Here is a 26,884-nt window from a genome sequence, read left to right on the forward strand (position 1 = left end):
TCTCTTTTCTCTCTGTTTGTAATAAGATTAATTATGTGTGGTGCACCACTGCTTATCCCCATGAAAGAAAATCTAAAACGAGGGATTTCAGCTTCAAGAAGGCTATTTTGTCCTGTTTCCGATGTTCTAAAGGGATTAATTTACCATATCGTATAGCCCTGGAAGACTGTGATAATTGAAAACATCCATATTCATTGCATGTTCAAAGGGATCTGTCTGACTTTGTAATGTAAAAAGTGCATTTTTAACCTGAACGGGGACCTGCATCTGGTATTGCTTAATCCTATTAGTCCGACAGTTCCAAAGCTTTAGTGTATAATCATTAGCTCGTGTTAATCCTCAGACATGCCTCCAGCTTCAGCCTGTCAGAAGGAGTCCCTGCAGGGAAAATGTGGAGGTGCTGATAGCACAACACCAACTAATCTTATCTTAAATGCTAGCAGCAGCCACTATCTGTGATAGCCAGGGAATTAAAAACAAATTTTTTATGGGTATTGGGTATCGCCTTGCCTTCTCTCTCACATGGCTCCTCTACCTTGCCCTAGTTTCTCCCCCCATCCTGGTCTTTGTCAGGCAAGCCGCAATACTGATGGCAGCCAGGCAAGTGGCAGTGGGGGACGAGAAGGCTATTTGAAGATATTTACTATGTTGTCATAAAAATAGCAGTGTAAGCTACTAAACCTCTCAGGTGCCTTGCAGTCTTTTCTATAGAGGAGTCTCGAGCCTATCTCACATAGGCATATAATTTATTTCCAATTTCCCACCAGCTGCAGCGTCRCAGAGCTAGAGCAACCATGATCTCTGGAAAAAGAGCTGTAATCTGAAAAAATACAACTCTCCTGGCTGCCCTGCCGGCCTTGGCTGCCTGTTCAGTGCTATGAGCAGGAGCCAACTCTGCTTAGAGGAAAAAGAGGATGTGGGGGCACAAACACCGGAGTTGGTGGTAAGTCCAGAAGAGCTGGATGTGATCTCCTTTCCTGTGCCACAGAGCAAAGGAGAGGCTGCACCCAGAGCCCTCCATGCCCTCAGCTAGCAGCAAAAGCAGTAAAAGCCAAGAGTGTTTTCCGTTTATTTCAGCAAGCAGAGGTCTCTGTTCTGCAGAAGTGTCACTCTCACTAGTGCTCATGTGAGGAGATGAAGGGACAACATCCCTTCAGGGTAAGGCCATACCCTCATTTGCCCTTTTTTCTTTGTAAACCTAGCAGGAAGGGGGAATGTTTACAGGCCTCACCCTCCTCTTTGCACATCTTCCACTGACATGATGTGTTGACAGGAGGATGTGCAGAAGGGGAAGCAGACATCATTACAAGTGTARTGCTCTTATTAGTTAAGGCACAGATGCACACAATGTTAGTGAGACTTCTGAGTTGCCAGTGGCTTGTAACAGCAAGATCAGGAGGCCCAGTTCAGGCAGTAAATCTATGTGTGCACCAGGTTTTCCTTCAGCACCTCCTGCGGGGCTTGGGTCCGTGAAGCATGCCCATGTCTGAGTACAGTGCAGACAGGACCTCACAGTCAGTCATCCACATGAACATGCTCCAGAGTAGCCCCATGAGCTTTTTCATAGTTCTTTCCTCCCATTAACTTGAATGACATCTTTTATGCAGATCCACTCTCAGGAGTCTGGCAAACTTATTTTAATAAAACTCCTTTTTTTTTTTTCCTCCCCCAATCTAAGCCCATGTAGCTCTAATTAAAACTAAGAAGCTTTGCTAAATGAAGACCTTCAGAAAAGAACAATCTGGTTTTTGTTCATTCTAGCTCTTAGGGTTGCATCTGCACTATCTCTTCTGGAAGGATTTGGAGCTCTTTTCACAAAAGGCTCTCAATGCTGCTTACTGGCAACACAGCTAGAGCTCTTAACCGCCTTCGGTGACTGATGAGCATTTTGGTTGCTGTGAGGCTCAGCAAGGATCCCCGTAAGGTAAGTATTCTGTGGACGAGTAACTGATTTTGCTGAACTTTGCTGGTTTGCTTCCAGGCTTGTGAAATGAAAGGCAAATTTTTTATTGACAGGTTAGACAGGGAGTGGAGTTCAGCTGTGCGGCTTACCTTCTTAGCACAGCAGCTTTTGCCTCTTTGCTAGAGTCATGGTGTAATAGTCATCTTATTGGGCACAGCTTACAGGATTTGACTCAACCATTCCGTTAAAAAAGAATAATAAATCTCTTCATTTTTGTGGTGCCTTTAGTATTAGGATCTTCAAGTACTTAAAAATATTAATAAGCTTTGCTACTCCTGTCCTTGAAAGATGGGGAAATCAAAGCACAATAGAGCCAAGTGATTTCCACAGGGTCATTCAGCACATGAAGAAGGGCATGCTAGTCAGGATCTTGATTTTTTTGTCTTATTCTTTTCCGAACAGAACCATTACACTTAATATAAGTCTTTTTTTTTATAAGCATTGATAGTAAATGCTTGTCATTAAGTTCTGCTACTCTTTCTAATATAGTCTCCATATATTGCAGGATATAAGAAATTCAAAAGGAGAAAAATAGTTGTCAGTTCTTGTAAAACTCATATTATCTGCAGGTGGTACCAAATCAAATTTGTACAACTGATMTTAAGTCTAGAAAACTGTAACTACACTTGTAACTCTTTGCCCTTAATCACAGAATGGGTTTCATGTAAGTTTATTTTAATTGTAATAATATGGAATATTTGAAATGTAGTAGTAGTAGCACTAAGAACACAAAGTATTGAATGCATGGGTGGGAAGAATGTATCTGATGTCTAACTAACTGTACAGCAGGACTAAAGAGATGCTCTTGATGTTCTCTGGTCTTTGCTTTGTCTTCCACAAATTATAAGGTCTGTGRCAGCGTCTAATAAAATAATTTGAAGACTGCTTGGGAAAGAGAAGGAAAAGCAAACACACTGCTGCTAATAAGAGGTGATGTCACTTGTTTGAAACTCATAATAAAAACTTTTCTGCCTGTTGGATTTTCAGAAAATCATTTCAAGTGACATTAAATGCTGATTTTCCCCAAATATATATAAGAAAAAAATCAAGAGATTTTTTCTGCAAACTAGATTGATATCCTTGCAGGAACAAATTGATTCACGTGAAGAAAAAGCTTACATTCTCGATAAAAACACAATTAAACAAATTGTTAGMCTGTATAAGCCAGCATAAGTTCTCTGTCACAATGGAGCTTGACTGGAAATGCCTCCCCCATGTTGGGGACCATTTTGATTTTGCCAGAGTTGACTTCTTAAGAGCACATTTCAAGTGTAAATCTTCATTCAATTTAAAAGCCTTTTTTTTTTCCCCTTCCTTGAAGCAAAACAGCTTTCCTCTCAAAACAGAAATATCCTCATCATCTATGTAACACACATACCCAAGGCAAAGCATGTTTTCCAYGAACAAAAAAATGAGTGGATGGTATTAAAAAGTTACAAACCAGACTCTAAGTCTAAGAAGATAAGCCTATAAGACAATAAGATAAGTCAGATAATTAAATAGGTCTGTAACAATGAAAGTCATTTCTTGTGATTCAGATTAATTTCTCCAGAAGGCTTTTTCATATTTTCTAGATCGAGGAAGATGAAAGAGTATCATTAYCTCATGACAATTTTTGGACAATGCATAATCTTAATTCATCAGTCTAAAAGTTTTAGATTAACTAAGCTCCTAATTTCTAAATTTATTGTCATTGTTACAATTGTTTAAAATAGAACTAGCAAACAAAAACCATCTTGATCTCATTTTTGGGTTTTTTTTTTTTTTTTTTTTTTTTTTTTTTTGCCGATCTACCTGTGTAGAGGTAGACTAAGTAAGATTTCAAACTCTGGATATATCTGATTTATATTTTCTCCAATAAATAGAATTAGGCCCTAAATAGCAGCACCTTTGGTAGATTTTTGTTTGTTTGTTTTTTGGTCATTTTGGTCTACCTTTTCTTAGCCTGATTTTCCACACCCTTTGTCCCAAATACTTTATGACAGTGGTTGGAGGAGCTGCTGTGWGTGAGGTGAAAGAGCAGTGTCACTTGTAGGTATTGCTTCATATTTTGAAAGTGGTGAGGAAGCTAAGAGGTGAAAGTTCCCTAAAGCTTTTTAGCAAATACAAATTCTGGCTGTTACTAAAAAAAACATCTTGAACACTCATCTATGTAGTTACCATCTTGGTATTTCAACTATGAAGAAAAATAATAGCTATAATGTGGGAAGAGCTTATAGGAAGATTATCTTTTTTCTTTTTTTTTTTTTTTTTTTTAAATCTTCCATTTTCTTGTTCTCTGACTTGTCTGCATTCCCTTTCTTACAATATGTCCAATGTAAATACCCATTTTTTCTTGTAAATGTGACATCACCTATGACTCTACACTCATGGCCTTTTTTCTAATAATCCCCCATGGGAGTAAGATTGGTTCTGTACATAGTTTGCCCTGTAGCCCACTAGCTCCAGCTTGTGTTGCTTGTTAATTAGAAAAAAATGTTTGTTCAGTGGGATTCATAGCTATATCCCTCAAAATATTTTGGGACGAGTCTTCCCATCTGTAGAACCAACATTTCCCAGTAGCAGGACAGGAGGAATTGCTCTAGTTTGGTAATTGATGGTGTTAGAGGTGTTGCATGTTTTTAAGGCTGCTTATTGCAGCAATTAAAGTTGGAGGAAAGATGAAAAGGAAACATGGAAAATATTGCTTCCAACATGCATTCACCCATGCTTTAGTTTGTAAGGACTTTTAGTTTGTAAGGACTGTTTATTATGGACAACTATTCCAAACTAGGGTTAGCTCTTTTGTGACTGTACTTCTTTTTTTTCATTTTAATTGCCATTAAAAAATATCTGTGTTATTTGAAGCATTAAGAATAACTGAAAGAGCAAGGGGTTAGCTCTCAGGTTTTTAGAAACAGAGCTAAAAAAAGCTTTTAAGATCTTGATGAAGCTTGACATGCCCTTGGTGATAGCACAGTTGCCATTCCTCCCTTCCACCACTCCTCCAGCAGTGCACAGAAATCCTGGTCCCCATTTAAATCAACAGGAGTTTTGCCACTCTGATGGAGCCAGAATTTCACCCTGCAATTTGAAATACTCTCTGCAGATGACAGGCAAGTAAAATGATTGCTTCACTGTTCTCACTGCCTCTGTGCCATAAACTGTGCAAAGATTATCATCGGTGAAGTGCAGTACAGACCTTCCCTCCCTCATCCCTTCTCAGCCATCTTTCATTCTCCTCTCCCCTTTCTTTTTCCCTACAGTTCTGTTTTTTACTCTTCATTGCTTTTCTCTGCCATTCACTACCAGGAAGAGAAGCCCCTACATGGCCAATTCATCAGTCTTTGGCACTGGTCAAGACTACTATTTTTGCTTACAAGAGTGAGACTGCTTTATAAATCAAGGGGCAGTTTGAAATGAGAGAGGTTTATAAATACAATAAAGTGTCTCATAATTATTCAGAAGGTTTGAAATTTATCCGCTCTCAGTAGGGGGTTCTCTCATTAGCCACTCCACATGACTACACCACTCATGAGTGAAAAGGTCACCCCCTATATCATGAATATAAATTGCAGGCTTTTTAATATAGTTATGACATCTACCATACAGAGAGCACGATGTGAGAGATGGGTACATATCTCCTAAAAACTGTAATGCCCAGTTGTGAAGTATTAGAAATGCCTGATTTGATTTGTGCCCATATTAGGAAAAAGCATATGCTCTGTCAAAAAGACTGCCTTAATTTAGAGACTGTTGCTGCATTTTGTTGAAGAAGAATTTGTATATGAAATTAAAAAGTTCTGGACATTGCCAGAACTTTGTTATGTCTAGGAGCTACCTTTTTCAGGTAAGGGAATGAAGAAACTAAAAGAATGTGTTTGTTTGTTTGTTTGCTTGCTTGTTTTTTACCCAAAATGAGTCCAGGGAGCTACTCTGACTTTATTTCCTTAATATTAGCTAAGATCTTTTACTTTGTGGCCAATGGTCTCGTGTATATGGATGCTACACTAAAAGAAAGGAAGCAYTTCATTTATCTAAGCAGCTCTTTACACTCACTATAGCTGAACAACATTAATAGGGACAAAGGCCTTCATACATGTCTTTTTTTCATATATCATTTTTTTTCTTGAAAAATTATTCAACACTACCAATTTATTTTTCTGATGGGGAAGGCTTCTTTAAACCAATATATTTCGCTCCTCAAAACACAGGCACACAGTTAGGATTCCATTCACATGTCATGTATTTTTATTCCTAAAGTAGATATTATACAATGCACACTGTATATACTTTGAAGGCATCACTTTCTTATTATCGAAAGCCTATGTACTGTACATGTGGTTCACATATGCAAWAAGACTGATACATCCCAGAAATCTTGGAAAAACCCTCTATGTGTATTTCTSTGTGTGTGTGAAACATCTGTTTAGCACATATGCAGAAGGTCAGATGCTTCTGGAAGGACAGGCTTTGGTTCATGCACTGCATAGTATGTAAAGACATATTTTTGTTTTGGAAAATGTGGGGGAAACAACTGTCTATCTCATCTATATTCCCTCTAGGAATTTTGAAATATTTCTCCTCTCCTGTAAATTATAATTGGGCTTTCATGGAGAGCACTTTGCCCAAGTCATACAACAATGCCATGGGGGCATTCTGAAATCTCAGTTACCACATCACTAGAGCTTGCGATGAATAAATAATAACAACTAAAAATCATTTAGATTTTTTTAAAAAGGATATCCTCATAGTCACAGTGTGACATACTGTAGAGGAGTCAGGAAAGGTCTGAGTGCTTGTGGCAGACACTGGTGGCTTGGCCTTCTAGTAGCTGCCATTGCTAATGACTGGCAGTGCTGTCAGCTTTMCAGAAAAGCAATAAGCAGACATAGATATTCTCTACATATGCAGGTATGTATGAGAGAGGTCTCAGTATATCTACAGTAGATAAATTTCTTTGTCTTTCTCTTTGGATCAGCTGTCCTCCAACCATAAACCTGTAATATACTCCAGTTTCTGATTGCTCCAAGGTGAATTTGACCAAACAGAAAATGGTATTGAGGCATTCACCTCATGTATCTGCTGCAGCATGAAACATCCTGCAATTTTATAACTTCGGAATCCAGTGGATTTCTGACTACTGGAGTTAAATTTGGTTCCTTGAGTATAAACAGTCTTGATAAAGTAGTAAGTTTATCATAAAAATGGACCTGTTAGAAAGTGACTTTTCCTTAATCTTTTCAGAAAATAATATCCAGTTGTTATTTTAAATCAGAAGAGACAAAATATGAACATATGCTTACCCAATGTTAAGTCTCAAAAACAGTGTGGAAAGAGTGCTGTTGGAATGCTTTTAATACAAATAATGTTTCGACAAAACCGAGTAGGGGAAAGATGTGTGTGGAAAATATTCAACTGTAGTTGTACATCAGATTATTCACAGATTTGTCTCTTTGAACAAAGGAATATCTGATACTGAGTCTGATTTAAGTTTATGTAGTATAAATCAAAATTTTTTTTCTGGAAGTTGGAAAACCTCCATGGTCTTAGGGCCACCAAACAAACAAACAAACAAACAAAAAGCTGTGAAAGTACACATAGAAATAAAATCGAGCTAGAGCAAAAATCCCTCTGTGTTACCAAAGAAGGAGATATGTAGAGGATTTTCCTGTATTCCTCCCAGCACTATTTCCTGGCATTAGTGAACCTTTCAATTCGTGTTGCCAACCAAATGTTAGCTGCTCTTCTGTAGGGGAAGGAAGATCTTCCTCTTCCCAGCTTCCCAGCAGGTTTTATTTTGGCAATTGCACAGAAACAGCTCACACTGCAAGAAGGAAATATGCTATCAGGACTAAGGCCCACTCACCACACTTAATGGAAAGGCTCAAATTCATTTTGAAGAGCTACTCAGACAGCAGCTAAAACGGCTTCTCAGTATTTTTGGAATTCAACAACAGCACTGCCAAGCATCATCAGTGTCAAGAACAGGATTAATGTGCCCTGACTAAATCTCCAGAATTCCTACCACTCTTTCAAACTCAGTTTTGAAAAGCATGCATTCAGGAACCCAGGCATATCTCACAATAATTTTTGCACTCAACAGCCCAATTAGGGGGTTGTATTTTTTTTTCAGAACAATGTCTCATTGTTCTGTAGCAATTGGCCATGCTGATGTGGAAATAAGTTTCTCAGAATTCATAATAACTTAAAGAGAAATGCTTTATAGCAACTAATAGCCAAGTATTTCTGATATTAGAGCAAAAATGGGAGAGAATTGTCAGTTGTAGTATTTCTGTGTAACAGTTCATTTTGGTTGACACTTTAGTCAATGAACAAAACTAATAAGGATTCCAGATACCCACCCACCTCCCTAAGCTTGAAACTGGTGGGGACAGAGCGATCCTGAAGCAAAGTTTTGCTCATCTGAGGATGATAGATGACTTGGTCCTCAAACACTTGCATCCTAAATTAATGCCTTTTCTGTCACCTACTTTCTCCTAATGTCTGCTTAGTGTAACTTCCTAAAAATTCCTTAGTTTGGACTAAGATAGTTGTTCCTGTATGATGATAATTATGAGATAGCATATATGCAGTAGTGATTTTTTTTTCTTTTAGTCCCAAACACTTGATATTTTGGGACTGCTCCAGATGCTGTTTAATTCTTCACTATGGACTCTCCTGACACTCCCTTGCTGATCAAAAATTCTGGTCAAGAAAACTTCCTTGACCAAAGAGCAGCAGAAAATGATATGTTTCCAGGAATAAATTCAGATTTCTGTGAATCTCTGCTTCTCTGTCAGAAAATCAGTGCATTGGAAAATTCTTGACTAACTGCACTCTGTCTTGTGTTTAATGAGAATCTGACATTGATGTTTATTCTAATGCTCTGCAAAGTAGGCACATAGGCATCTTATAAGCACATATTATCTCTGCTGTCTGAAGTAGCTTTGAAAAGTTGTGTATGAACTTACAGTATTTATCAAATATGATGTTCAGCAGTTTACATAATGCATATGGATACAAAACATGTTTATTATTGAATGCAATAGGATCTTAGGAAACAAAGCTTTTTTAAGATCTGAAATTATGTAAGATGGTTATATATACACCATTATCTCTTTTGCACATTTTCTCTTCTGTGAGAAGGTTCCACCTATCGGTCAGCAAACTGCCCCTGTCCCGTCTCATATTTTTGTGCTTTGATTTTCCTGTTCTTCCACGGATTTTTTTCCTCCAGCTTTTCTTCATGTCTTTGTCTTGTCCTCCAGCTGCTGTTCTCACATTGATTTTAGGCTCAGAACCGGGCTGTTTTCAGTGAGCAATTGGAAGTATAGTACCCAGGTGCATTTCTTTGAGATCACATGTCAGTAGAGCGGGCAAGTTGCRGGGATGAAATCATGATGCTATTTAATTTGTGTGATGGAGGCCAGCCTGGATGGCTAAGAGATGCCCAAGGATTGGTTAAGGGGGCTGAACTCATCCGATTGGGTCATGAATGAACAATGCATGCAGGTCTAGGCCACACTCCGCTGAACAGCTTTCAAGTTGGACATAACATATCTTCTCATGTCCTAGAGCATTTTTCCTCTCTAAAATTTATTTTTTTTCCTTACCTGGAACAAGAATTTTTAGTTAAACAAAACAGACTCTCATATGACACCTGGCAAATAGTACTGAACAGCTTTGGGTTTTCTTTCCCCTTTGTTTCAAATGTTGACTTGTTGCATAGGCCATCTCTAGCAAACAGAATCGAGAAGTTTCTTTTTGAAAGACATGCTGAGGGACCATCTTGCGCCACAGAGGCAAACCCTAGTGACATCCTCCTCCTCTGCAGTTGCTGTAGGTCATGAGGTCCAAAGGGAGCAAAACCTACACTTGAAAACTGCTTATGGAGCATGTGAGAGACATGGTATTTCAGTGTTCCTCACGCATGGGCTTGCCAGCCCCAAATCATGGTGAAAGGCTGTGGTCATACTGCCTCAAGCCAGGATGCATGGAAGAAGAGGTCCTAGATAAGTGGGATGGCTGAAACTGATAACAAACTTCAAGGAATTTGTGGGAAAAAAACCCTGTAAGTAGCAAGATAGTATTAATTAATACTACCACTATGTGAATATACATTCTCAGGCATGTAAGGAAACACTTGTCTTCTGTTAATAATATTAATATTTTTTCTTTCGGTGTGATTTTCCTTGGGTATGATGTAGGCAATTTAAGTGGGGAGAAGAAAGATGATCACTATCTAGACCATAAACTTTACTGATGGCTGTATTTCACTAAGCTGACAGACTGTTTATTGCACATATGGTTAACTGATCTCTAATCAGTGAGTTTGTTGAGCAAATCTAAGCAGAGTAGTGAATGTAATTAGCAAGTGCTCTCCTCCTTTCATCTTTGTGAGCTGACCCCTGGTCTTGGTTTCTAAAATTAAAACACTCTTCTACCTTTTGCTTTTCTAAGAGGCTTTTGTATGGAGACTGTTTCCCTTTTGTAAATCCATAACCAGTAGCTGGCAAGAAAACCAAGGCAAACCAATAATTAAACTTCTGTCCAAGTCACTTTCACTCTAAAGGCCGATTGAGACATTCTGCTKATCTGACTTCTTCAAGAAGGAGCTTGAAGGAAAGATTTAAAAAAAAAAAAGATTTCCTTCACTGAAGGAAAGATTTTTTTTTAAAAGCCTTTTTTTTTTTAATGTCTTGAATGAAGTACCCAGTCATCAGGTGCCATCACTGGCACTAACATTTAGTAACTGATAATTGCTGTAACTAGAGCCATTGAGCCTTGCAAATATTATCCAGTAAATTTTAATTAGCACCCTGGGGATTGAAGAGTTTCAGAACAAGCTCATGGGAGACTCTCCCCCAACCCATGGCAAAGTGTGCTGAGTAATTTTAGATCAGCCTGCCTGTCAAAGTGGATCAGTGTCATCTTGCCACTTATGCTGAAGAAAATGCACCTGCTTCTACATGGAAATAAGGTGCATTATCTGCCAATTTGTGCTGCTTATTTTCACTGCTGCCTGAGTTTGACAAGTGGGAGATGTGAATGCATGGATTATTTATTCATAAACCAAGGGGATGGGAAAAGGTGAAAGGAAGGTGTGTGTGCAAAAGAGAAAATGTACTTGGCATTACAGGACCTACCAGAAGCCTTCTAAATAAACATGTCATGGGCTTCTTCTGAAAGCCTAAAGAGGTAAAACACTCTTGGTTCTTATTTTTAGCATCAAAGGAAAACATAGTCATCAGGAAAGATCAGAAGCATAAAATGACTTTGCTAACAACTGAACAGGCAGTATTTTTAACAACCATAATTTTTTCTTCAATTTAGATAGGGAAGGGACAGACATTCAGTTCCAGTATTCAGTGTTCAACATTCTGAATCTTCAAGCTACACTAAAAAACAAATTGCTAGATATATTCAGTTCATATAGCCATATCTAGCTTAGACTTTGTACAGAGTAATTCTATGGAAATTGCTGGAATCAGAAGGCCTGGTTACAAATTAAGCTTAGGGGAAGAGATAACATTATCAGAACAAAATCATTAACTGCAGAAGGTATTCATCAATCTGTGAAGGATCCAATCTGCAAAGGTTTTCAGGCTCCTGCAATATTACCCAATTCATTTACATAGATGAAGTAAAGTATTTCAAAAGCTTCAAGGACCTAAGAGGTGTTGTTTTCAGAAAGAGGACGATCTGTTTAAGTGATTAAGTTAAGATAGTTAAGATATTAAGATTTTGTGCTTATTTTGAACGTATTTCTTCAGAACCTGTAGGTCCAGGAAAGGCACGTCTTTAGAACTTTCAGTTGCTTGCATAAAGCCTTTTGTGTTGATGGTGGCAAGGTCAGAGCTCTGTGTAAGGGGTGAAACTGGGTGAGATTGTCCTGGTAGCTGGGCAGCTCTCCTTTTCTAGTGTCTGAGGCACAGGCAAKGAGCCCCAGAGGTTTCTGAGGCTACTGCCAACTGAACAGCCCAGCGGTTTCAAGTAGAAACCGCTACAAACCACTGTGGTCTCAAGGGACTTTATCAACAACAGGAAAACCTTGAGAGATCTCTTTGCTCATGGGATTACTTCACAGGATTTCAGATGGAAAAGTCTTCTATGATGGAAACAAAACAAAAAATAGTTTGTATTTTGTTTTAAGATGAAAACAAGGAAAAGCATTTCTCAGTTCTAGTGGAAAATAACATAATTCAGATTACTAATGTAGATTAGTAATCCTGCACAAATCCTGCAATCCTGGAAAGCATCTGGAAGGGTTAAAATTGTTTAGGCTTCAGGGCTGGACAACAGACTTCAAAAAATGCTCAAAGAAGTGAGGTAAAGAACTGGAAAAGTTTTATCACATGTTGTTCCAATTCAGGTAGTTCATGAGAAACCCCTGAAGGCTGGAGCATGTCCATCCTTATGCAATTATTAAGGGGAAGACCTGGAGCTATAGAAGGAAATTGCAGACCAGTTAGCTTAACAAAAATTGCAGGGAAAGTCATTAGAAACTATTTTAGGTTCTTTAGAAAATTTTTAAATGCATATTTTAATCATGATGAGAGGATGTTTAGGAAGGTATAGCATGCTGAGGAAACTGTGATTACAGAGTTTGTGATTTTTGCTGTGCTTGGTGTTCCACTTTTTTCCAGTTTATTTAGAGATGCATTTTGCAGTGTTTGTTACCACAGTACATGAGCTGATGTCTTATTATGGTGTGCTTTCTGTGAAGTCAATTAATTTTTTTTTAAATAATGTTGTTTAAGTGGTCAGGGTAGTAGGTGTGTATTAAATCCATTTGCTCTAATTACACAAATTAGCTCCACTTATAAAACAGATTGTTTGATGTGGGGTCACTAGACCATATTTCCCAGCTGACCTAATTGTCTTTCTTCTGCTACTGAAATAATGTCAGATGAGAGATGTTTCTTCCTTCCCATAGTGCTGGTGTAGCAAGGCATGTTCTGCTGGCACTGATGTGACAACAGTGATGTCAGAATGAAAAAATGGTAGCAGAGGAAGTAGCRAAAGAGATGATAGGACAGAGAGATGACAGAGATGCAAGGTTACGAAGAAAGAATCATTCCACATCTTCTGGATGGTCAGTGTGTGTCTAGGTAGAGTTTTTGTATGCAGATGTTAATCCATTGAGAAAAAAACGTCCTATGTAACTCTTGAAAGCACACCTACTACAGAAGAACTACAAAGAACTACATATTTGTCTTAGTAAAAAGAGTTAAAGGGCCTCTGACACTGCCAATATGGACCGGCAACTCCATTTATCTCATTTTCTGTTCTGTGGGAAAAAAAATATTAAAATTTTGGTAAATACAGAAATAAATTTGAACAGTATCTACAAAAATAAATGATTTGCCTTTCTTTTGCAAAATTCTAGCACAAACTTACACTAATTCTTTATTGTGTCTAATTTTAGCAAGTATTTACTGTCAGAATTACATTTCATTGTAGAACAAATAAAATTTTAGTACAGTAGATGAAGTAACTTGAAAGTTACTTGARAAAGTAACCTGGCATACCACATTAAGAGTGTCTGTGAATTTACAAATATTGTAAACAAAGAAAATTGACACTTAATTTCAGGAATATTTTCTTAATCATTTCGCTATAGGTCAAAAAAAATTTGGAAGATTATTCCTACTAACAATATATTTTTTAAATCCGGTATGTCACCTTTATTTTTGGTCACAGAAACTTCCTGAGATGCCTTTTATTTTTATAGATTTCAKATGCATTGCATTGTTGTGGAATCTCTTCCTCTGGAGATTTACAAACCTGGCCTGAATGCGACCCTGTGCCATATGCTCCAGGTGTCCCTGCTTGAGCAGGGGCACTAGACTAGATSATCTCTAGATGTCCCTTCCGACATTAACCATTCTGATTCTGTGATTTGTGCTCAGTTTAAAAAAAAAAAATCCTTTCCAAAACATCTTTCTAGGGCTGATAATCAGAAGAGAGACTTACAAATTAGCACTTACATAAACGTGTTGACAAATTGCCATACTTGTGGCTAAACAGTATTTCATTTCCCCTTTCTTTTCTTTTCCCTTTTTTCTTTTTTTTTTTTTTTTGGGTATTAGACTTCGAATAATAGTGAATAAGCAGGTTTTAAAATAATTATAATCTGTCTTGATGGATAAGACACATCAATTAACTGTCACTTAGAAGTTCAAACATAATTGTTCTATATCTATCCTCTCTCTTTAGCATCAATCATTGTAGTATCTGATCTTGAAATTCTTTGCTGTTGTCCTCCTTAGGAAATTAGAATAAAATTAATGTTCAAAGAGATTTAGAGACTGGCCCAAGGCTATGCAGAAATGCAGTAGTACAGCTGAGATTATTAGCCAGGTATTCTGACTCTTCTTTCATTTGAAAGAAGCTGTACCTGAACATGTGCATTAAAAAGAAATGTGTTTATCAACAAGAGTATTTTCAAGTGCACTTTATTAAAAAAGAATGATGGCTATARAAAGATAAGGAAAACACATATTGTAAAGGATATATTTAATACTTTGGCATGAGAGAAAATCTCAGCCTTTTTCTTTCCTTTCAGATGAAGGGCTTCGTGCAGAAGAAAATAAGTAGTCAGAAAATAATTTCATCTACTTCCACATCATATTCTTTGAATAACCATCAAACAGCATCCTATTTGGATAACATCAAGGGAGGAAAAGAGTGAACAAAGGAGAGGCCATTTATTTTTGAATTACAAAGGAACAAGATACTTTTAGAGGCAATCAGCAGGCATACAGAATAAGGAGTGAGAGGATATATGACATTACTTAGGCCAGAGAGCTCTTGAGAACAGATTACAAAATATTTAGTTTGACTTTCCACCAGTCTTCTGTCTTGGTTGAGCTAAAAGTAGGAAATTAAACAGTAGAAGTATTTGCCACCAGGAACACCAAGAATAGCAGAGTTGATCCCAAATGTAGGAATACACTGATTTCAACAAACTCTCATAAAAAAAATGCAAGCCTGGAACTGTAAAACTAAAGAACATACATGAGCAAAACAGATTCCCTAAACAGCAGCAACTCACTGGCTCAGTTGTTACTCYTTGAGTTGGAGAATCCTAAATTCAGATTTACAACTTGCTATAATTTCATGAAATGCTTAATTCCTACCATTTCATGTATCAATCAAGATCACTGGAATGGAAAACAATGGTGTTTTTCCACATGTCCATTTTATTTGAGCAATTGTCTCACATGTAGGACACTGGAAGGAACTCCAACTTATTTCTATTTTGAAATTTCCAAGCTGGTTTTGCATTAAAAAAAAAAAAAAAAAAAACCTGCAAAAGACTCAGAAAGTTTTTTCAGTAGAAAAAACTTTTTTTTTTTCAATTCAATTCTAATCAGATTGAAAATTCACTGACAAAACCCCAGAACTGTGAAAATCCAATATACATTCAATAACGTGGATAACTCAGGTTGTAGCATTTATTCTTGTAAAGGAATGTTTGAATATATGTAAAATTTCACTGATATTGATTTCATTATTCTCAAAAATAAGCCCAGTGTAAATGAGTACAAGATTTTATTGAAACTATTAACCATGAATCAATAAACATCCCATGGAGAAGAGTACATAAGCCCTTGTTTATATTTTATGTAATATGTAGAATATGGTAAGCTTTAAGTATCTGCAGTGTTGTTCTCAGTAGGAATGGGTGAACATGAAGTGAATGGGGGTCCATTGCAAAGATGTAGATGCCAATTTATTTGAATATCCACTGCAGACCTATTGCATATACATACCTATTTATTAGTACTGCCAGCTGTTTATTTTGTAGATAAGAATCACAATCTTTCGAAGAAGAAAACGGCTTTATTGCCACAATTAATAATTAGATTTGTCAGATTGTCTATTTTGGAGTAAATACTCATCCCTCAAGTCTTAGATGTTTAGTCTRCCTATTGTTCTTTGCTCACAATGCTTTCCTTGCAGTGTATAGGTCCTGGACCGTATTCAACACCATTGATGGAAAGTGTTGAGTTATCTTTTGTATGTGACTCCTAAGTGCTTCAAGGGAAAATCCCTAAGACTTTCCATGACTTGCTTTTACTGCCGTCTATTGTGCTAGTTAGACAAGAGCTCCTTCAGGATGGAGCTGAATGCGCCTCCCAGAACTGAGAGGGTCACTTGACCATAAAGCTGTGAATAGGGAAAGGCTAAAACAACTTCAGATGACTGTTTGCAGCTAAAATCAAAGGAGATGGACTGCACACTAAAYATACAGAACAATTTCCTGACTCCAAGCCCGATATGAAAGCTGACCGTACCTGTCCCAGGAAAGGTTCTTTCAAAAAGCTGCTTCTAAAACCCTACTCTAAATGGGAGAAAACAACTAAAATTGTCAGTCTAAATATGTTCATACTCAACAGTATCCATATAACCTGAAACATTGTACCCATTTCACTGTACCTCAAAGTCAAGAATATGTACTAGAAATTGAGATATACTAGAATACTTTAAGGAATGGGATTTGAGGTTATTATTAAACAACGCACACAAAGATATATTTATTTGGAAGTTGCATAGAATGACACRCTGCCTCTTGTACACATAAGAAAAAATGTCATGACTGTTAAGGTTTTGTTAACAGTTCATAAATGTTGGACTAAAAGAGTTGGCASTTTCCATTGTCATTAATCTTTATAGGTTTTAGCTCTGTCTTTAACCCTGCATCCTTACTTAGATCTCATATCTTCAGAAATAGCATGTTTCTACATTAGCATTTTAGTTCAGTTCATAAGCATGGTGTCAAAACAAATGTAATCTTCCCACTTCCCCTTTCTGTTTGCATCGCAGTATGGCCTGGCCTATACGCACTGCGTTACTTTTCTGCAAAGCTAAACCTAAAGATGGCCATTGTTATTACATGTTCAGCCCAAAGAATCAGCCTAGAGTTAGTCTGAGGAATTCCCTGAAAAATATCCATGCTGTAGATATCATTTCCTCAGCACCAACTCTTTTGCTATGCAGAATTCTTGTAGTGCTATATTGTTTGCCAATGTAGACAGCTTTATTTCCAAATGTCTGAAGTCAGTGCAAGGGAACAGAGAAACAGACCAGTCACCAATTTTCCTTGATATATTAGCAAGACACCTGTCAAATTATTGAAGCTGAGTATAAACATAAAATAGAAATAAAAAATTAAATGAAAAAAAAAAAGGAAAACAGAAGGCAGTTTGTAAATCCCTGATCTCAGCGGTATATCTCAAAGGTAAAATAATGTAATAATTACCCCCATCTCTGAAGTACCACATCTTATCACTCCTGTGTTTGTTTGTTTCAGAGTAAAAGATCCCTAGTGAATACCTTCTTTTCAGGTTATTTTATGCTTCTAGTTGCACTGCACAAACAATAACATTTAATCTTCAGAAGATTAATCCTTGGAGAAATGATAAAGAGTCAGTCCTCCAAGGGATTGGAGGATAGAGGCAACACTGGAGTGCTGCCTCTATCAGCAGAGATATGTTTGGGCCTAAAGAGTTAAATATCTGAAGATTTCTACACAACCAGCCAAAACATAAGCTTCACACCTRAGCAATCTGAAGTGCAACTTGACCTTGTCTTCCTAGGCACGAGGACACTGCAGGCTCAGGACCAAGAACAAAAGGCAGTTCTCCAAAACTGAGTAATTGCATAACTACTTTGGCAGATATGTAATAACTGTATGAGCAGTTTTGTTGAAATAGATGTGGCTGACAACCAAACTCTATGGATGAGAAAGGGAGGGAAAACTTGGTTTTCCATGTGGTGGTAGGCTTGAATTTGAATGTTTTGTCACAGAAAAGCTAAGAGGGTGGCCAGGATTAACACAGCTGGTAATCTCGGCTGCTTGTCAACCCCTGTGTTGTTGGAGCACATACTGTAAGGAACTTACTTGTGACAGAGTTGTTGTGATTGACAAGGGAATTGCTCTGTCTTCTGGAAATGTACAACAGAGGAAGTTCTTCTAGATAAATAATTCATTCAGATCTTTCCCCAAGAAGAAACAAGTCGCCTTTGATTCAGGTGGGATTGTGATGAGTGGGATGGTGTTGATAATATTGAATAAGGAGAGATGTGGTGGTAATAAGACTGAAAGGAATATGAGGATTGCATCTGCTAGGTAAACTTAAGGCTACTTTAAAAGAAAAAAAGAAAAGGAAATGTTACACAATAGCAAATTTTAAAAGAGTCTAGTGAATGTTTTTGAATTGAGAACAGTAAGCCTAAAGTGTGTGATAAAAGAGTGAAAAATTCTAATACACACTCTTAAAATGAATGATAAAGCATTGATACTTTAAAATAACATTATTAAATGCATACAGAATTAGGAAGCCTACTTTACCCTTCTCTTAATACAGTCCAAAATGAAGCAAAAGTCTTCCATAAAAGACCATTTTGGTTTAGACATGGCCAACAATTAATGCACTCATTGTTCCATGTACAGTACATTGTTTACAGAAAAGTAGTACATTCTATTTACCTAGTGTCCAGTTCAGCAAATATACAAATATACTTGAGTCTCTCCTTTCTCGGTAAAGTAATACCAGGCAGTAATTTTGACTGATAATTTTAAAGGTTTTCACTTTTTTTCCATCAAAAAACTAATCATATCATAATTTAGGGCAACTGCTGCTCTGTGAGTCCAAAGAGAACATATTAGTAGTCCAAAAATAAAATAGATTAGATTTTATTAGTCAGGACAGATTTAACTTGCAGTTTGGAAACATSAAAAAAATCTCAGAATGTAATCTCTCTCACCAAATGAAATAAAGCATTTATCTCTCACACTGCACCAGCCAAAGAGCTCCAGATATACTTTCACACCTCCTTCATGGAAAACAATATTTTTATAGGAAGTAAAATTAATCTCTTCCAGAACTAGAGCACTCCAAGTTTGGGTTTGTCAGCCAGTCTGCAACACTGAAGCATTTAAACTTGATGAAACTTTACAACCGTGTTAGAAGAAAGTAATTTCTTTTTCTGCACCTCTTTAATGGAATAGGAATACTAATATAATGAATTGTGATAATATCTATCATGTATCTTACATCACTATATTTCATCAATCAGAAGCATGAAGATCTGGACAGCTATCTATGTTTAAATGTTATCTTTGGTATTATGAAATTATTAATAAGAAAGCTTGTATCAAAGAAGGCACTTTTCACAGGCTTTTGTTCAAAAGGCTGTTTGGCCCTCTTGGCAAACTGCCAAGAGAAAAAGAACTTAATGGCAATCCCTCTTTTTTTTTTTTTTAAATAAAAGCTATACAGTAGAGAATTGGTTGCTTTATAGAGAGTACTGGCATTTGGAGCTGGGGAAAACTGCAGGAGTAGAATAAAAAGTGACAGAGAAGTCTGAGAGGAATGGAATCTGTGAAAGGTCCAGAAAGGCAATGTGAATATTTTTGTACATGAAATGAGAAATATTGATGAGATTTTCAGGATCACAGAAGGTTAGTCCTACACAGTTTAAGAAAACAAACTGAGCTGAAAGAACTTAGTTGTTTTAAGGTCTTAAGGCACCATGAGATGCAGGATAAGCAGTAAATTCTTCAAGGGGCTAATATCTTTTACAATAATGGATAGTCTAAGATACAGGAATGACAGATTGTGTATTTTGTGCTTTCCATGTTTATCATACTATAAGCGATGAGCTATATGTGTTTATCATACTACTAAGTACAGAATCATAGTGCTTTAAAATTTATTGAAAAGTCCATGTTTATCCTTTTTTGGTTTGAAGGTACCCTGGTAGGTCATCTCTTCTAGCCTTCCTATCAAAGTGGAACTAACCTGAAAGTCACAGAATATTTGTATGTAGCACAGCGTGAGCCTTCCAAACTTATATTAATTTTTGCTAGTTGTCTGGATATTCTCCATAACAAATAGAAAAGCAAAAATACATGGCATCCCAGAGATTATTCATCCCATAATGAAACTTAGATTAGATGGAAAGAGTTGTAGTTTTGTCCCTCTCAAAAGAATATGGGGAAGTTTTGAAGAATAACTATGATTAATTACCTTAATCATGGACTTGAATAGAAATAGAAAGGGTAGATAAAAATGACCATTAATTTGTTTTTCATATGGATGATAAAAACCTTTATAGACATTTAATTGTAAAATATTATTACTGTAATAATATTGTAGTATTATAGTATATTATTATTATTACAAGGTAACATGAACATAAACATAGGGTTTTTGACTATGAAAGTCAGTCTGTGCATAGTGGGTAAAGCTGGAAAATTCAGGTCCCATGTTAGCTTTAGTTTTGTTCATCTGCAGGCTAAAGATAATAATAAAAGCTATTGGAAAAAGAGATGCACCTATTATATTTTTAAAGGGTAGCACTTAGATCAAACACTGCCAAAAGATAAGTCCTTTACTTTTGCCATCTTTACTCACAGTGAATAACACAAAAAGTCTATAGTAGACTTTCAGAAATGACAAACATACTACTGTTCCACACAATATAAGTCTGCTGGCTATAGCCCAGCATGTACTGCTAGCAGTGATGGTAGTATGATGCACTTAAGGTTTATCCTGATCTTCAGATATACTGCACATTGCAGTAATGTTGACTGATTTCACAGGAGCAATGCCAATAACATTATGCTTGAAAACTTAGTATATTTTTAAGCAAGTAATGAATTTAGAGAGCTAATTCAAAAGTTCAGAAATGTGAAGTCTTTGCCTTTTTCTTCATAACTACCAAGAAAAGAGAATGTCAGTGAAAACATATGAGAAAACAATGGTAAATATAATTTCACATTGAAAAAGCCAAAGTTTAAAACACTCATTACTCACACCCAGTCCATCCAATCATCTGAATAGGGCTTTAATTTTCAAAACATTTTAAGCATTTTTTTTATATTAATATTTTTATTATTTGATGGTCCAGCTAGTGTTCAGTTTTGAAAGTCTGGTGAAGGTCACTGGCATGAGGAATAATCTGTTAAAGTCTTTGATCCTGTGGTGAATGCAGACTTTTAAAAGTATTTGTAGTTGACTCCATGACTCCATGAAAAGTAATGCTTGTCAAAACTGCTGTACAGACTAGTTCAGTAAAATAGAGAAAAGCAATTTGCTGTGAAGTGCTGTGAATATTTGCTAAAAAGTGCTATGAATATTTTCAGTGGTCATGTGACATATAAAGCAGTTAAAAGTCTGAACTCTCGTTCTAACCATTAGATCTGTCTAAWTTAAGTGCCAGAGAATGTATTCCCAAGTGTTTAATATAATGGAACAATCTGAACAGAATAGTACGACTATATTCAGGATTAGAAGCAGTAATACACAACTCAAAATATTTGTTCTAATATCTCCTTTAGTAAACCTAAAATACAACTCAATGGTTAGGTGAAAATCTCTGTTTTTTATAAGGACTTCTGCCCCTCAACAGGCTGATATAATAGTCAAATTACTTTTATAACRAGCATATACAGGACATTCTATTCAGAACATCCTGTCTTATATTCAGCAGACCACCAAACACTTGTGGAGAAATTTTCTGTCAGAGAATGAGAATTCATTTGCTTCTATATGTAAATGTGATTCATCAACAACTTTCAAGGATAGATGAATGCTTCCTCCCACACTGAACTGATAATGTTATTTCAAACAAGTTTTAACCCAAGTTATGATTGATAAGGGACTGTTATTTGGTATGAGATTGTTCTGGAAGCCCAGCATTTTTATTCCTGAAGCTGCAATGAAGTCCAGTGAAAGCATCCTCTGTCAAACAGTGACACTGTCTTGGTACTCCAAGTCCTTGTAGGTAATAAGAAGTTGGAGATGGAACAGRCTGCTTACCTTTCATTTGTTGAGGACCTGGCAAGTTATATTAGAGTAGTATGAGCTGATATAAACCCTGGATCAGTTTGAAAATCGCTATATGCAAATGTACTGCTATCTTGTTACCAGTATATACTATGCAAGGGTGCTCTTGTACTGTGTATGTCACACAAGAACATAAATGCTAATCAGCTGAATTTCTGTGGATTTAAATAATTATCTGTAATTGCTTTAGGAAGAACTCTTTCTGCTTAATTTATGCCTTCTCTAGTCCCTTAATAATCTTTGTCGCTCTRTGCTGGACTCTGTGTAGAAGCTCCACATCACTCTTGTACTGGGGAGCTCAGAAATGCACACAATACTACACATGCGGCCTCAACAGAGCTGAGGAGAAGGSCAGAATCACCTGCTGGCCACACTCGTCCTCATGCAGGCCGGGATCCCATTTGCCTTCTTGTCCATGACGGCATATTTCTGCCTCATGGTGAACTTGGTGTCAACCAGAACTCCACAAATCCCTCTCCACAGATCTGCYTTTCAGTAGGTCGACCCCTAAGCTGTCCTGATTCCTGGGATTATTTTGCCCCAGGTGCAGGATCCTGCACTTGTCCTTGTTGAACCTCTCTGCCCAAATCTCAAACCTGTCTAGGTCTATCTGAATGGCAGTTTTTGGCAGTCCCTCTGGAGTGTTGACCACTCCATCCAGTTTGGTATCTTCCACAAACTTGCTCGGGCTGCACTCTCTCCCCTCGTCCAAATCATTGATGAACAAGTTAAACATTACTTGGCCCAGCAGTGATCCCTGGGAAACAGCCTCCAACCAGACTCAGCCCCATTTATCACGACCCTCTGAGCTCTGCTGTCCTGTCAGTTCTCAATTCATCTCACTGTCCCCTGTTCAAGAGAAGGCTGAGAGGAGACCTGATCAGTGTGTATAAATACCTTTACCCTAAGGGAGCGAGTCAGGAGGACAGGACCATCCTGTTTTCAGTGGTGGCCAGCAAGATGACGAGAGGAAACAGCCACAAACTAAAGCACCGGAAGTTCCACAGGAACTTAAGAAARAAAATCTTGACAATGGGGATGACAGAGCACTGGAACAGTGGGGTTCCAAGAGAGGYTGCACCAAGAGAGGTTTTGGAATCTGCTTCTCTGGAGATACTCAAAAATAACCTGGATGTAACCCTGAGCCACATGTTCTAGATGACCCTGCATATGCAAGGGTGTTGGATTAGATGATCTCTACAGGTCCTTTCCAACCTTAATAATTTTATGATTCTATGATTATATCAAGCAAAAAAAACAGTTATATTCATTCAGCATAGTATACTCAGGAGCAGATCTTCATTTCATGCTCAGGATATTGACCACCACTGCACATTAACCACTCACCTGATYGATTGATAAAGAAAATGCATGGTATAGACTGCCTGATTATGCATTCATAACTGTATTGAAGGTCCAATCTTATATCTTTTCATTCTTCTCTATCAATAGACTATTGATAGTGATTTGCAAATTAACCTTAGTTGAGCAGGATAACTTTGTTAATTGTAAATTAACCTTAGATGAACAGGTTAAAGAACATCACTTTTCTATAGATATTGTAGTATGTGAACTTTACTTCTTTACATCACTTTCAGCATGCCAGTCTAATCCTGCATTTTGGAGAGATCATTCCCTGGGGAAGCGCTAGGAGCATTTAGTTAAGAGAAGGTGTTATTGGCTGTCTGAGTAACCTAACACTGGCGTAGGAAGCATGGCTTTAATAGGATTGAAAATGTGTAAACTAAGTTGACTTTTTTATAACTTCAGTTTAGTAAACTTGCTTTCTACCCAGGTCTATCATTATCCTGCAGGCCTAACACTGGAAATGGAAGCAACTGATTTGTTTCCAATCCATTCTAACATTTATAATAATTCTGTCTTTCTCTAAAAAATAATTAGTCTAAATAGAGGGAGGTATTTTAATGTGCCTCAATTTGTCTGTCAGAGTACACATCTTAAAATAATCTATGCAACAACTAAAACTTACTAAGGATATTTTTTACTTCAAAAAGCAGCTTTAACGTCACTAGTTTTTTCCAGCTTAATACCTTGTCTTCTATGCTTCCTGAATGAATTTACATTCTCCTTTATTTGGTCCTTGAATTTAGAGCTGCTTTATGATTTAAACATGCCAACTCCCTTTAGGTATTTATATTTTTATCCTTAAAATTCTAAAATGATGGACAATGTAAATAGTTTTTCTAGAAATCCCTTTTTTATGACCTGTGGACCGATGGGGGAAGAAAAAAATCACTTCCTTCGACTGCTGTTCCTTAATAGGTTTAAACCTCAATCAGGAGGAAAAAAAAAAAAAAAACCTTCTTAAGCCTTCTTAACTAATACCATGTCATCTCTTTAATCATGCTGATTCTGAATAATTCAGCCACTATGGAAGTTGCAGGGCTAGGATCTATAGCTCTTTCTCTCACTGGGGGGAGTTTATTATTACTGAGTCTGACAGCAGAGAGCCCTGGCAGGTTAATTGCTGCAGCARGACTAGCTGGGAGTTTGCTGTTGATATATAGTGACTAAAGGGAGTGAAGGAGATTGACTATGCCTGTTACAGCACAAATATCTTCATGCGCCTCAGGTTCCTCAGAAAGATATGAGAAATAAATGTTCGCTGTTCATTTTCTGTCTGCACAATACAAATAGCCTCCGGCTGAACATGGCAACCGCAGCATACAGAATATATATAAAAAGGAGGAAATTCACAAATTAACATTATTACAGACATTCCTGCCTGAAAGTGTTGAAAATCAATTTCAATATAGTTTGCATTTTAATGAGGTGCCAAAGAGATAAATCAGTCCTGTTTGAGGAACACTTGGCTGGCAATGATGTTTTCTGATGATATCGTGTCTTAACTAATATTAGATTAAGAAAAACCAGTGTTAATTGAAGGCCTGGGAAATGTTACTTCTAGTTAATGAAGTAAACTCATGCTGGTTATATAGCATCATTAATCCAATTTAGACAGCTATTTCCCAGGAACAGCTGCCCCCTTCCTCCCTTCAAAAACTAAACAGTACTCAAATTTATCAACAGAGAATTCAACCTCTAAAAAGAGACTGATTTTTTTGAGGTTTGTACTGACTTTTTTTTTTCCATAATATTTTCATGTATTATAATGGCACGGATGTATTATTATAACTTAATATACAAAAATTCTCAACCTGCTTTTTTTTTCTCAAAATAGCAAAAAAAAAAAAAAATTCCTCTAAGAGAGCGTGTTGCTAATGTTTCTTTACCTTCTATATATCAAGAGAATAAGTAATCAATAACTGATCCTTCCTTCAAATATACTTCCCTTTATAGGAGTGGAAGAACATTTTCCATGGTGCTTGTTTGGGGGGCCTGCAGTCCTCTGTGCCTGGACTCCAGAAACTGACCTTTTCCCAATATTTTTTTGCTGTCCTTAACTGCTCTTCATGGTCTCAAGTCAGCTCTTTATTGTGATAATGAAAGCCACCAAGGAAATTCCTTTTCTGAAGATAATTCTGTGAGAAATATCATCTTTCAAATGCCAGATCACTACAGGAAACACAGCTGATTTTTTCTTTCATTTACATTACTTGGGCACTAGTGTGACTCTGTTCATTTCCATGGAGTTTTTCATCTTTAATGTCAATTAAAGAAGGAGGATCAAATCTACCCATCAGCACACATTTTTTTTTCTTTGGCCTTTTTTATTTTTTTCCATAGAGACGCCTTTGTTTTCTAGAGATAAGCTGGAGATATGCAATGTTTTAGAGTCACACAAAACAAAATTGGAAGTGCTGTTTTTCATGGGCAGTTTTTGGTAGACAGGGACTAGAACACACGCAAAACCTTGGAGTCTAAATCTTATATAATCCGCAAATCAACACATCAACTATTTAAAAAATACTTGCTTTATTTCTTATAATCTCAGAGTCTAATCCATAGAAAATACGTGAGATAAAAAACAAAAGGAATACTGTTGACTCTAGAAATAAGCCAGGAAAGTCACGGTGTAGGGTCTGCCTTGAAAAAAATAGGTGTTGTTTGTATTACTAGCAGGGATATGGTATAGAAAGAAATTGAATAGCATTAGTACCATTCTGAATACTCTATGCTGTCTTCCTCTACATCCAACTGGGCCAAAAGCTTCAAATCATGTGTCTATTCCTTTTCCTTCCTTCCTTCCTTCCTTCCTTCCTTCCTTCCTTCCTTCCTTCCTTCCTTCCTTCCTGAACTTAATCCATTTAATTGCTTTGTGTCTGCATTCTCCTTTTTGCTTCTTCCTTCAAACCGTTTCCCCTTTCCACTTTTGATTTGGTCCTGAAATTTTGGAAGGCTTTCTCAATGTGGTGTTCACCTCTTAACTCCAGACTACTGCTAGTGTCAAACTGTTATAAGAACATAGGTAATAACTGGTGTCTGTTGAAGTTATATAACTTGCAAAACAGTTGTTCAGTCTTTTCAAAGCCATTATCTCACATTATGCCCAATCTGTGTTGATGCAGATAGCAAGAAAGATATAAAATTTATTGTTCTAATCTGTGCTTTTCAGCACTGTAATTATTAGAGCAAAAAAGGGTCAGATGTCAGCTTCCTTTAAGTTATAAAATGGYAGAAAATGCTCTTCTTTCTGCTATTTGTGCTCTTATGTCCCTTAACAATGTTTACTTTGACCAACTCTCATTTAATATATTAGCACCCTGAACACAATCCTGACAGTCAAAAAGCAAAGTACAGTTCAGCTCTTTGTCCACACCCAGTGCGTATTCTAAGTGCATGCAGAAAAGAGGTGAAAGTGTAAGAATGGCTGTTGAAAAAGAGAGGCTCAGCCCCTTTAAAGCAAAACAATAAATAGGAATTAAAATAAAACTACAGCAAAGCAAGGCAAGACAAGACAACACAAGGCAAGAAAATCTGTCACAGTGTTTGCTTTAGATCACACACACAGAGTAAGATTGCTAGGGTTTTTGTTGTTGTTGTTTGTTTGTTTCTACATTAGAATATTATGTTCAAGTTTGACTTATTTTCTCACTGGAATTTTATTTGTTTTAGAGTCTGGTATGATTTCTGGTGTATGGTCAATTAGTTTCCC

General features: G+C 36.9%; 1 long non-coding RNA gene across 1 annotated transcript; it reads left to right on the forward strand.

The window, feature by feature from the left end:
- Positions 1-903: 903 nt before the first annotated feature.
- On the forward strand, positions 904-26,884 carry LOC112958217. The gene is made up of 3 exons (XR_003251388.1): positions 904-943; positions 1,762-1,924; positions 26,845-26,884. It is a non-coding gene; the product is annotated as an uncharacterized LOC112958217 (long non-coding RNA).

Source organism: Nothoprocta perdicaria, unplaced genomic scaffold, assembly GCF_003342845.1.
Source record: "Nothoprocta perdicaria isolate Ctin4 unplaced genomic scaffold, notPer1 scaffold_82, whole genome shotgun sequence".
NCBI lineage: Eukaryota > Metazoa > Chordata > Aves > Tinamiformes > Tinamidae > Nothoprocta > Nothoprocta perdicaria.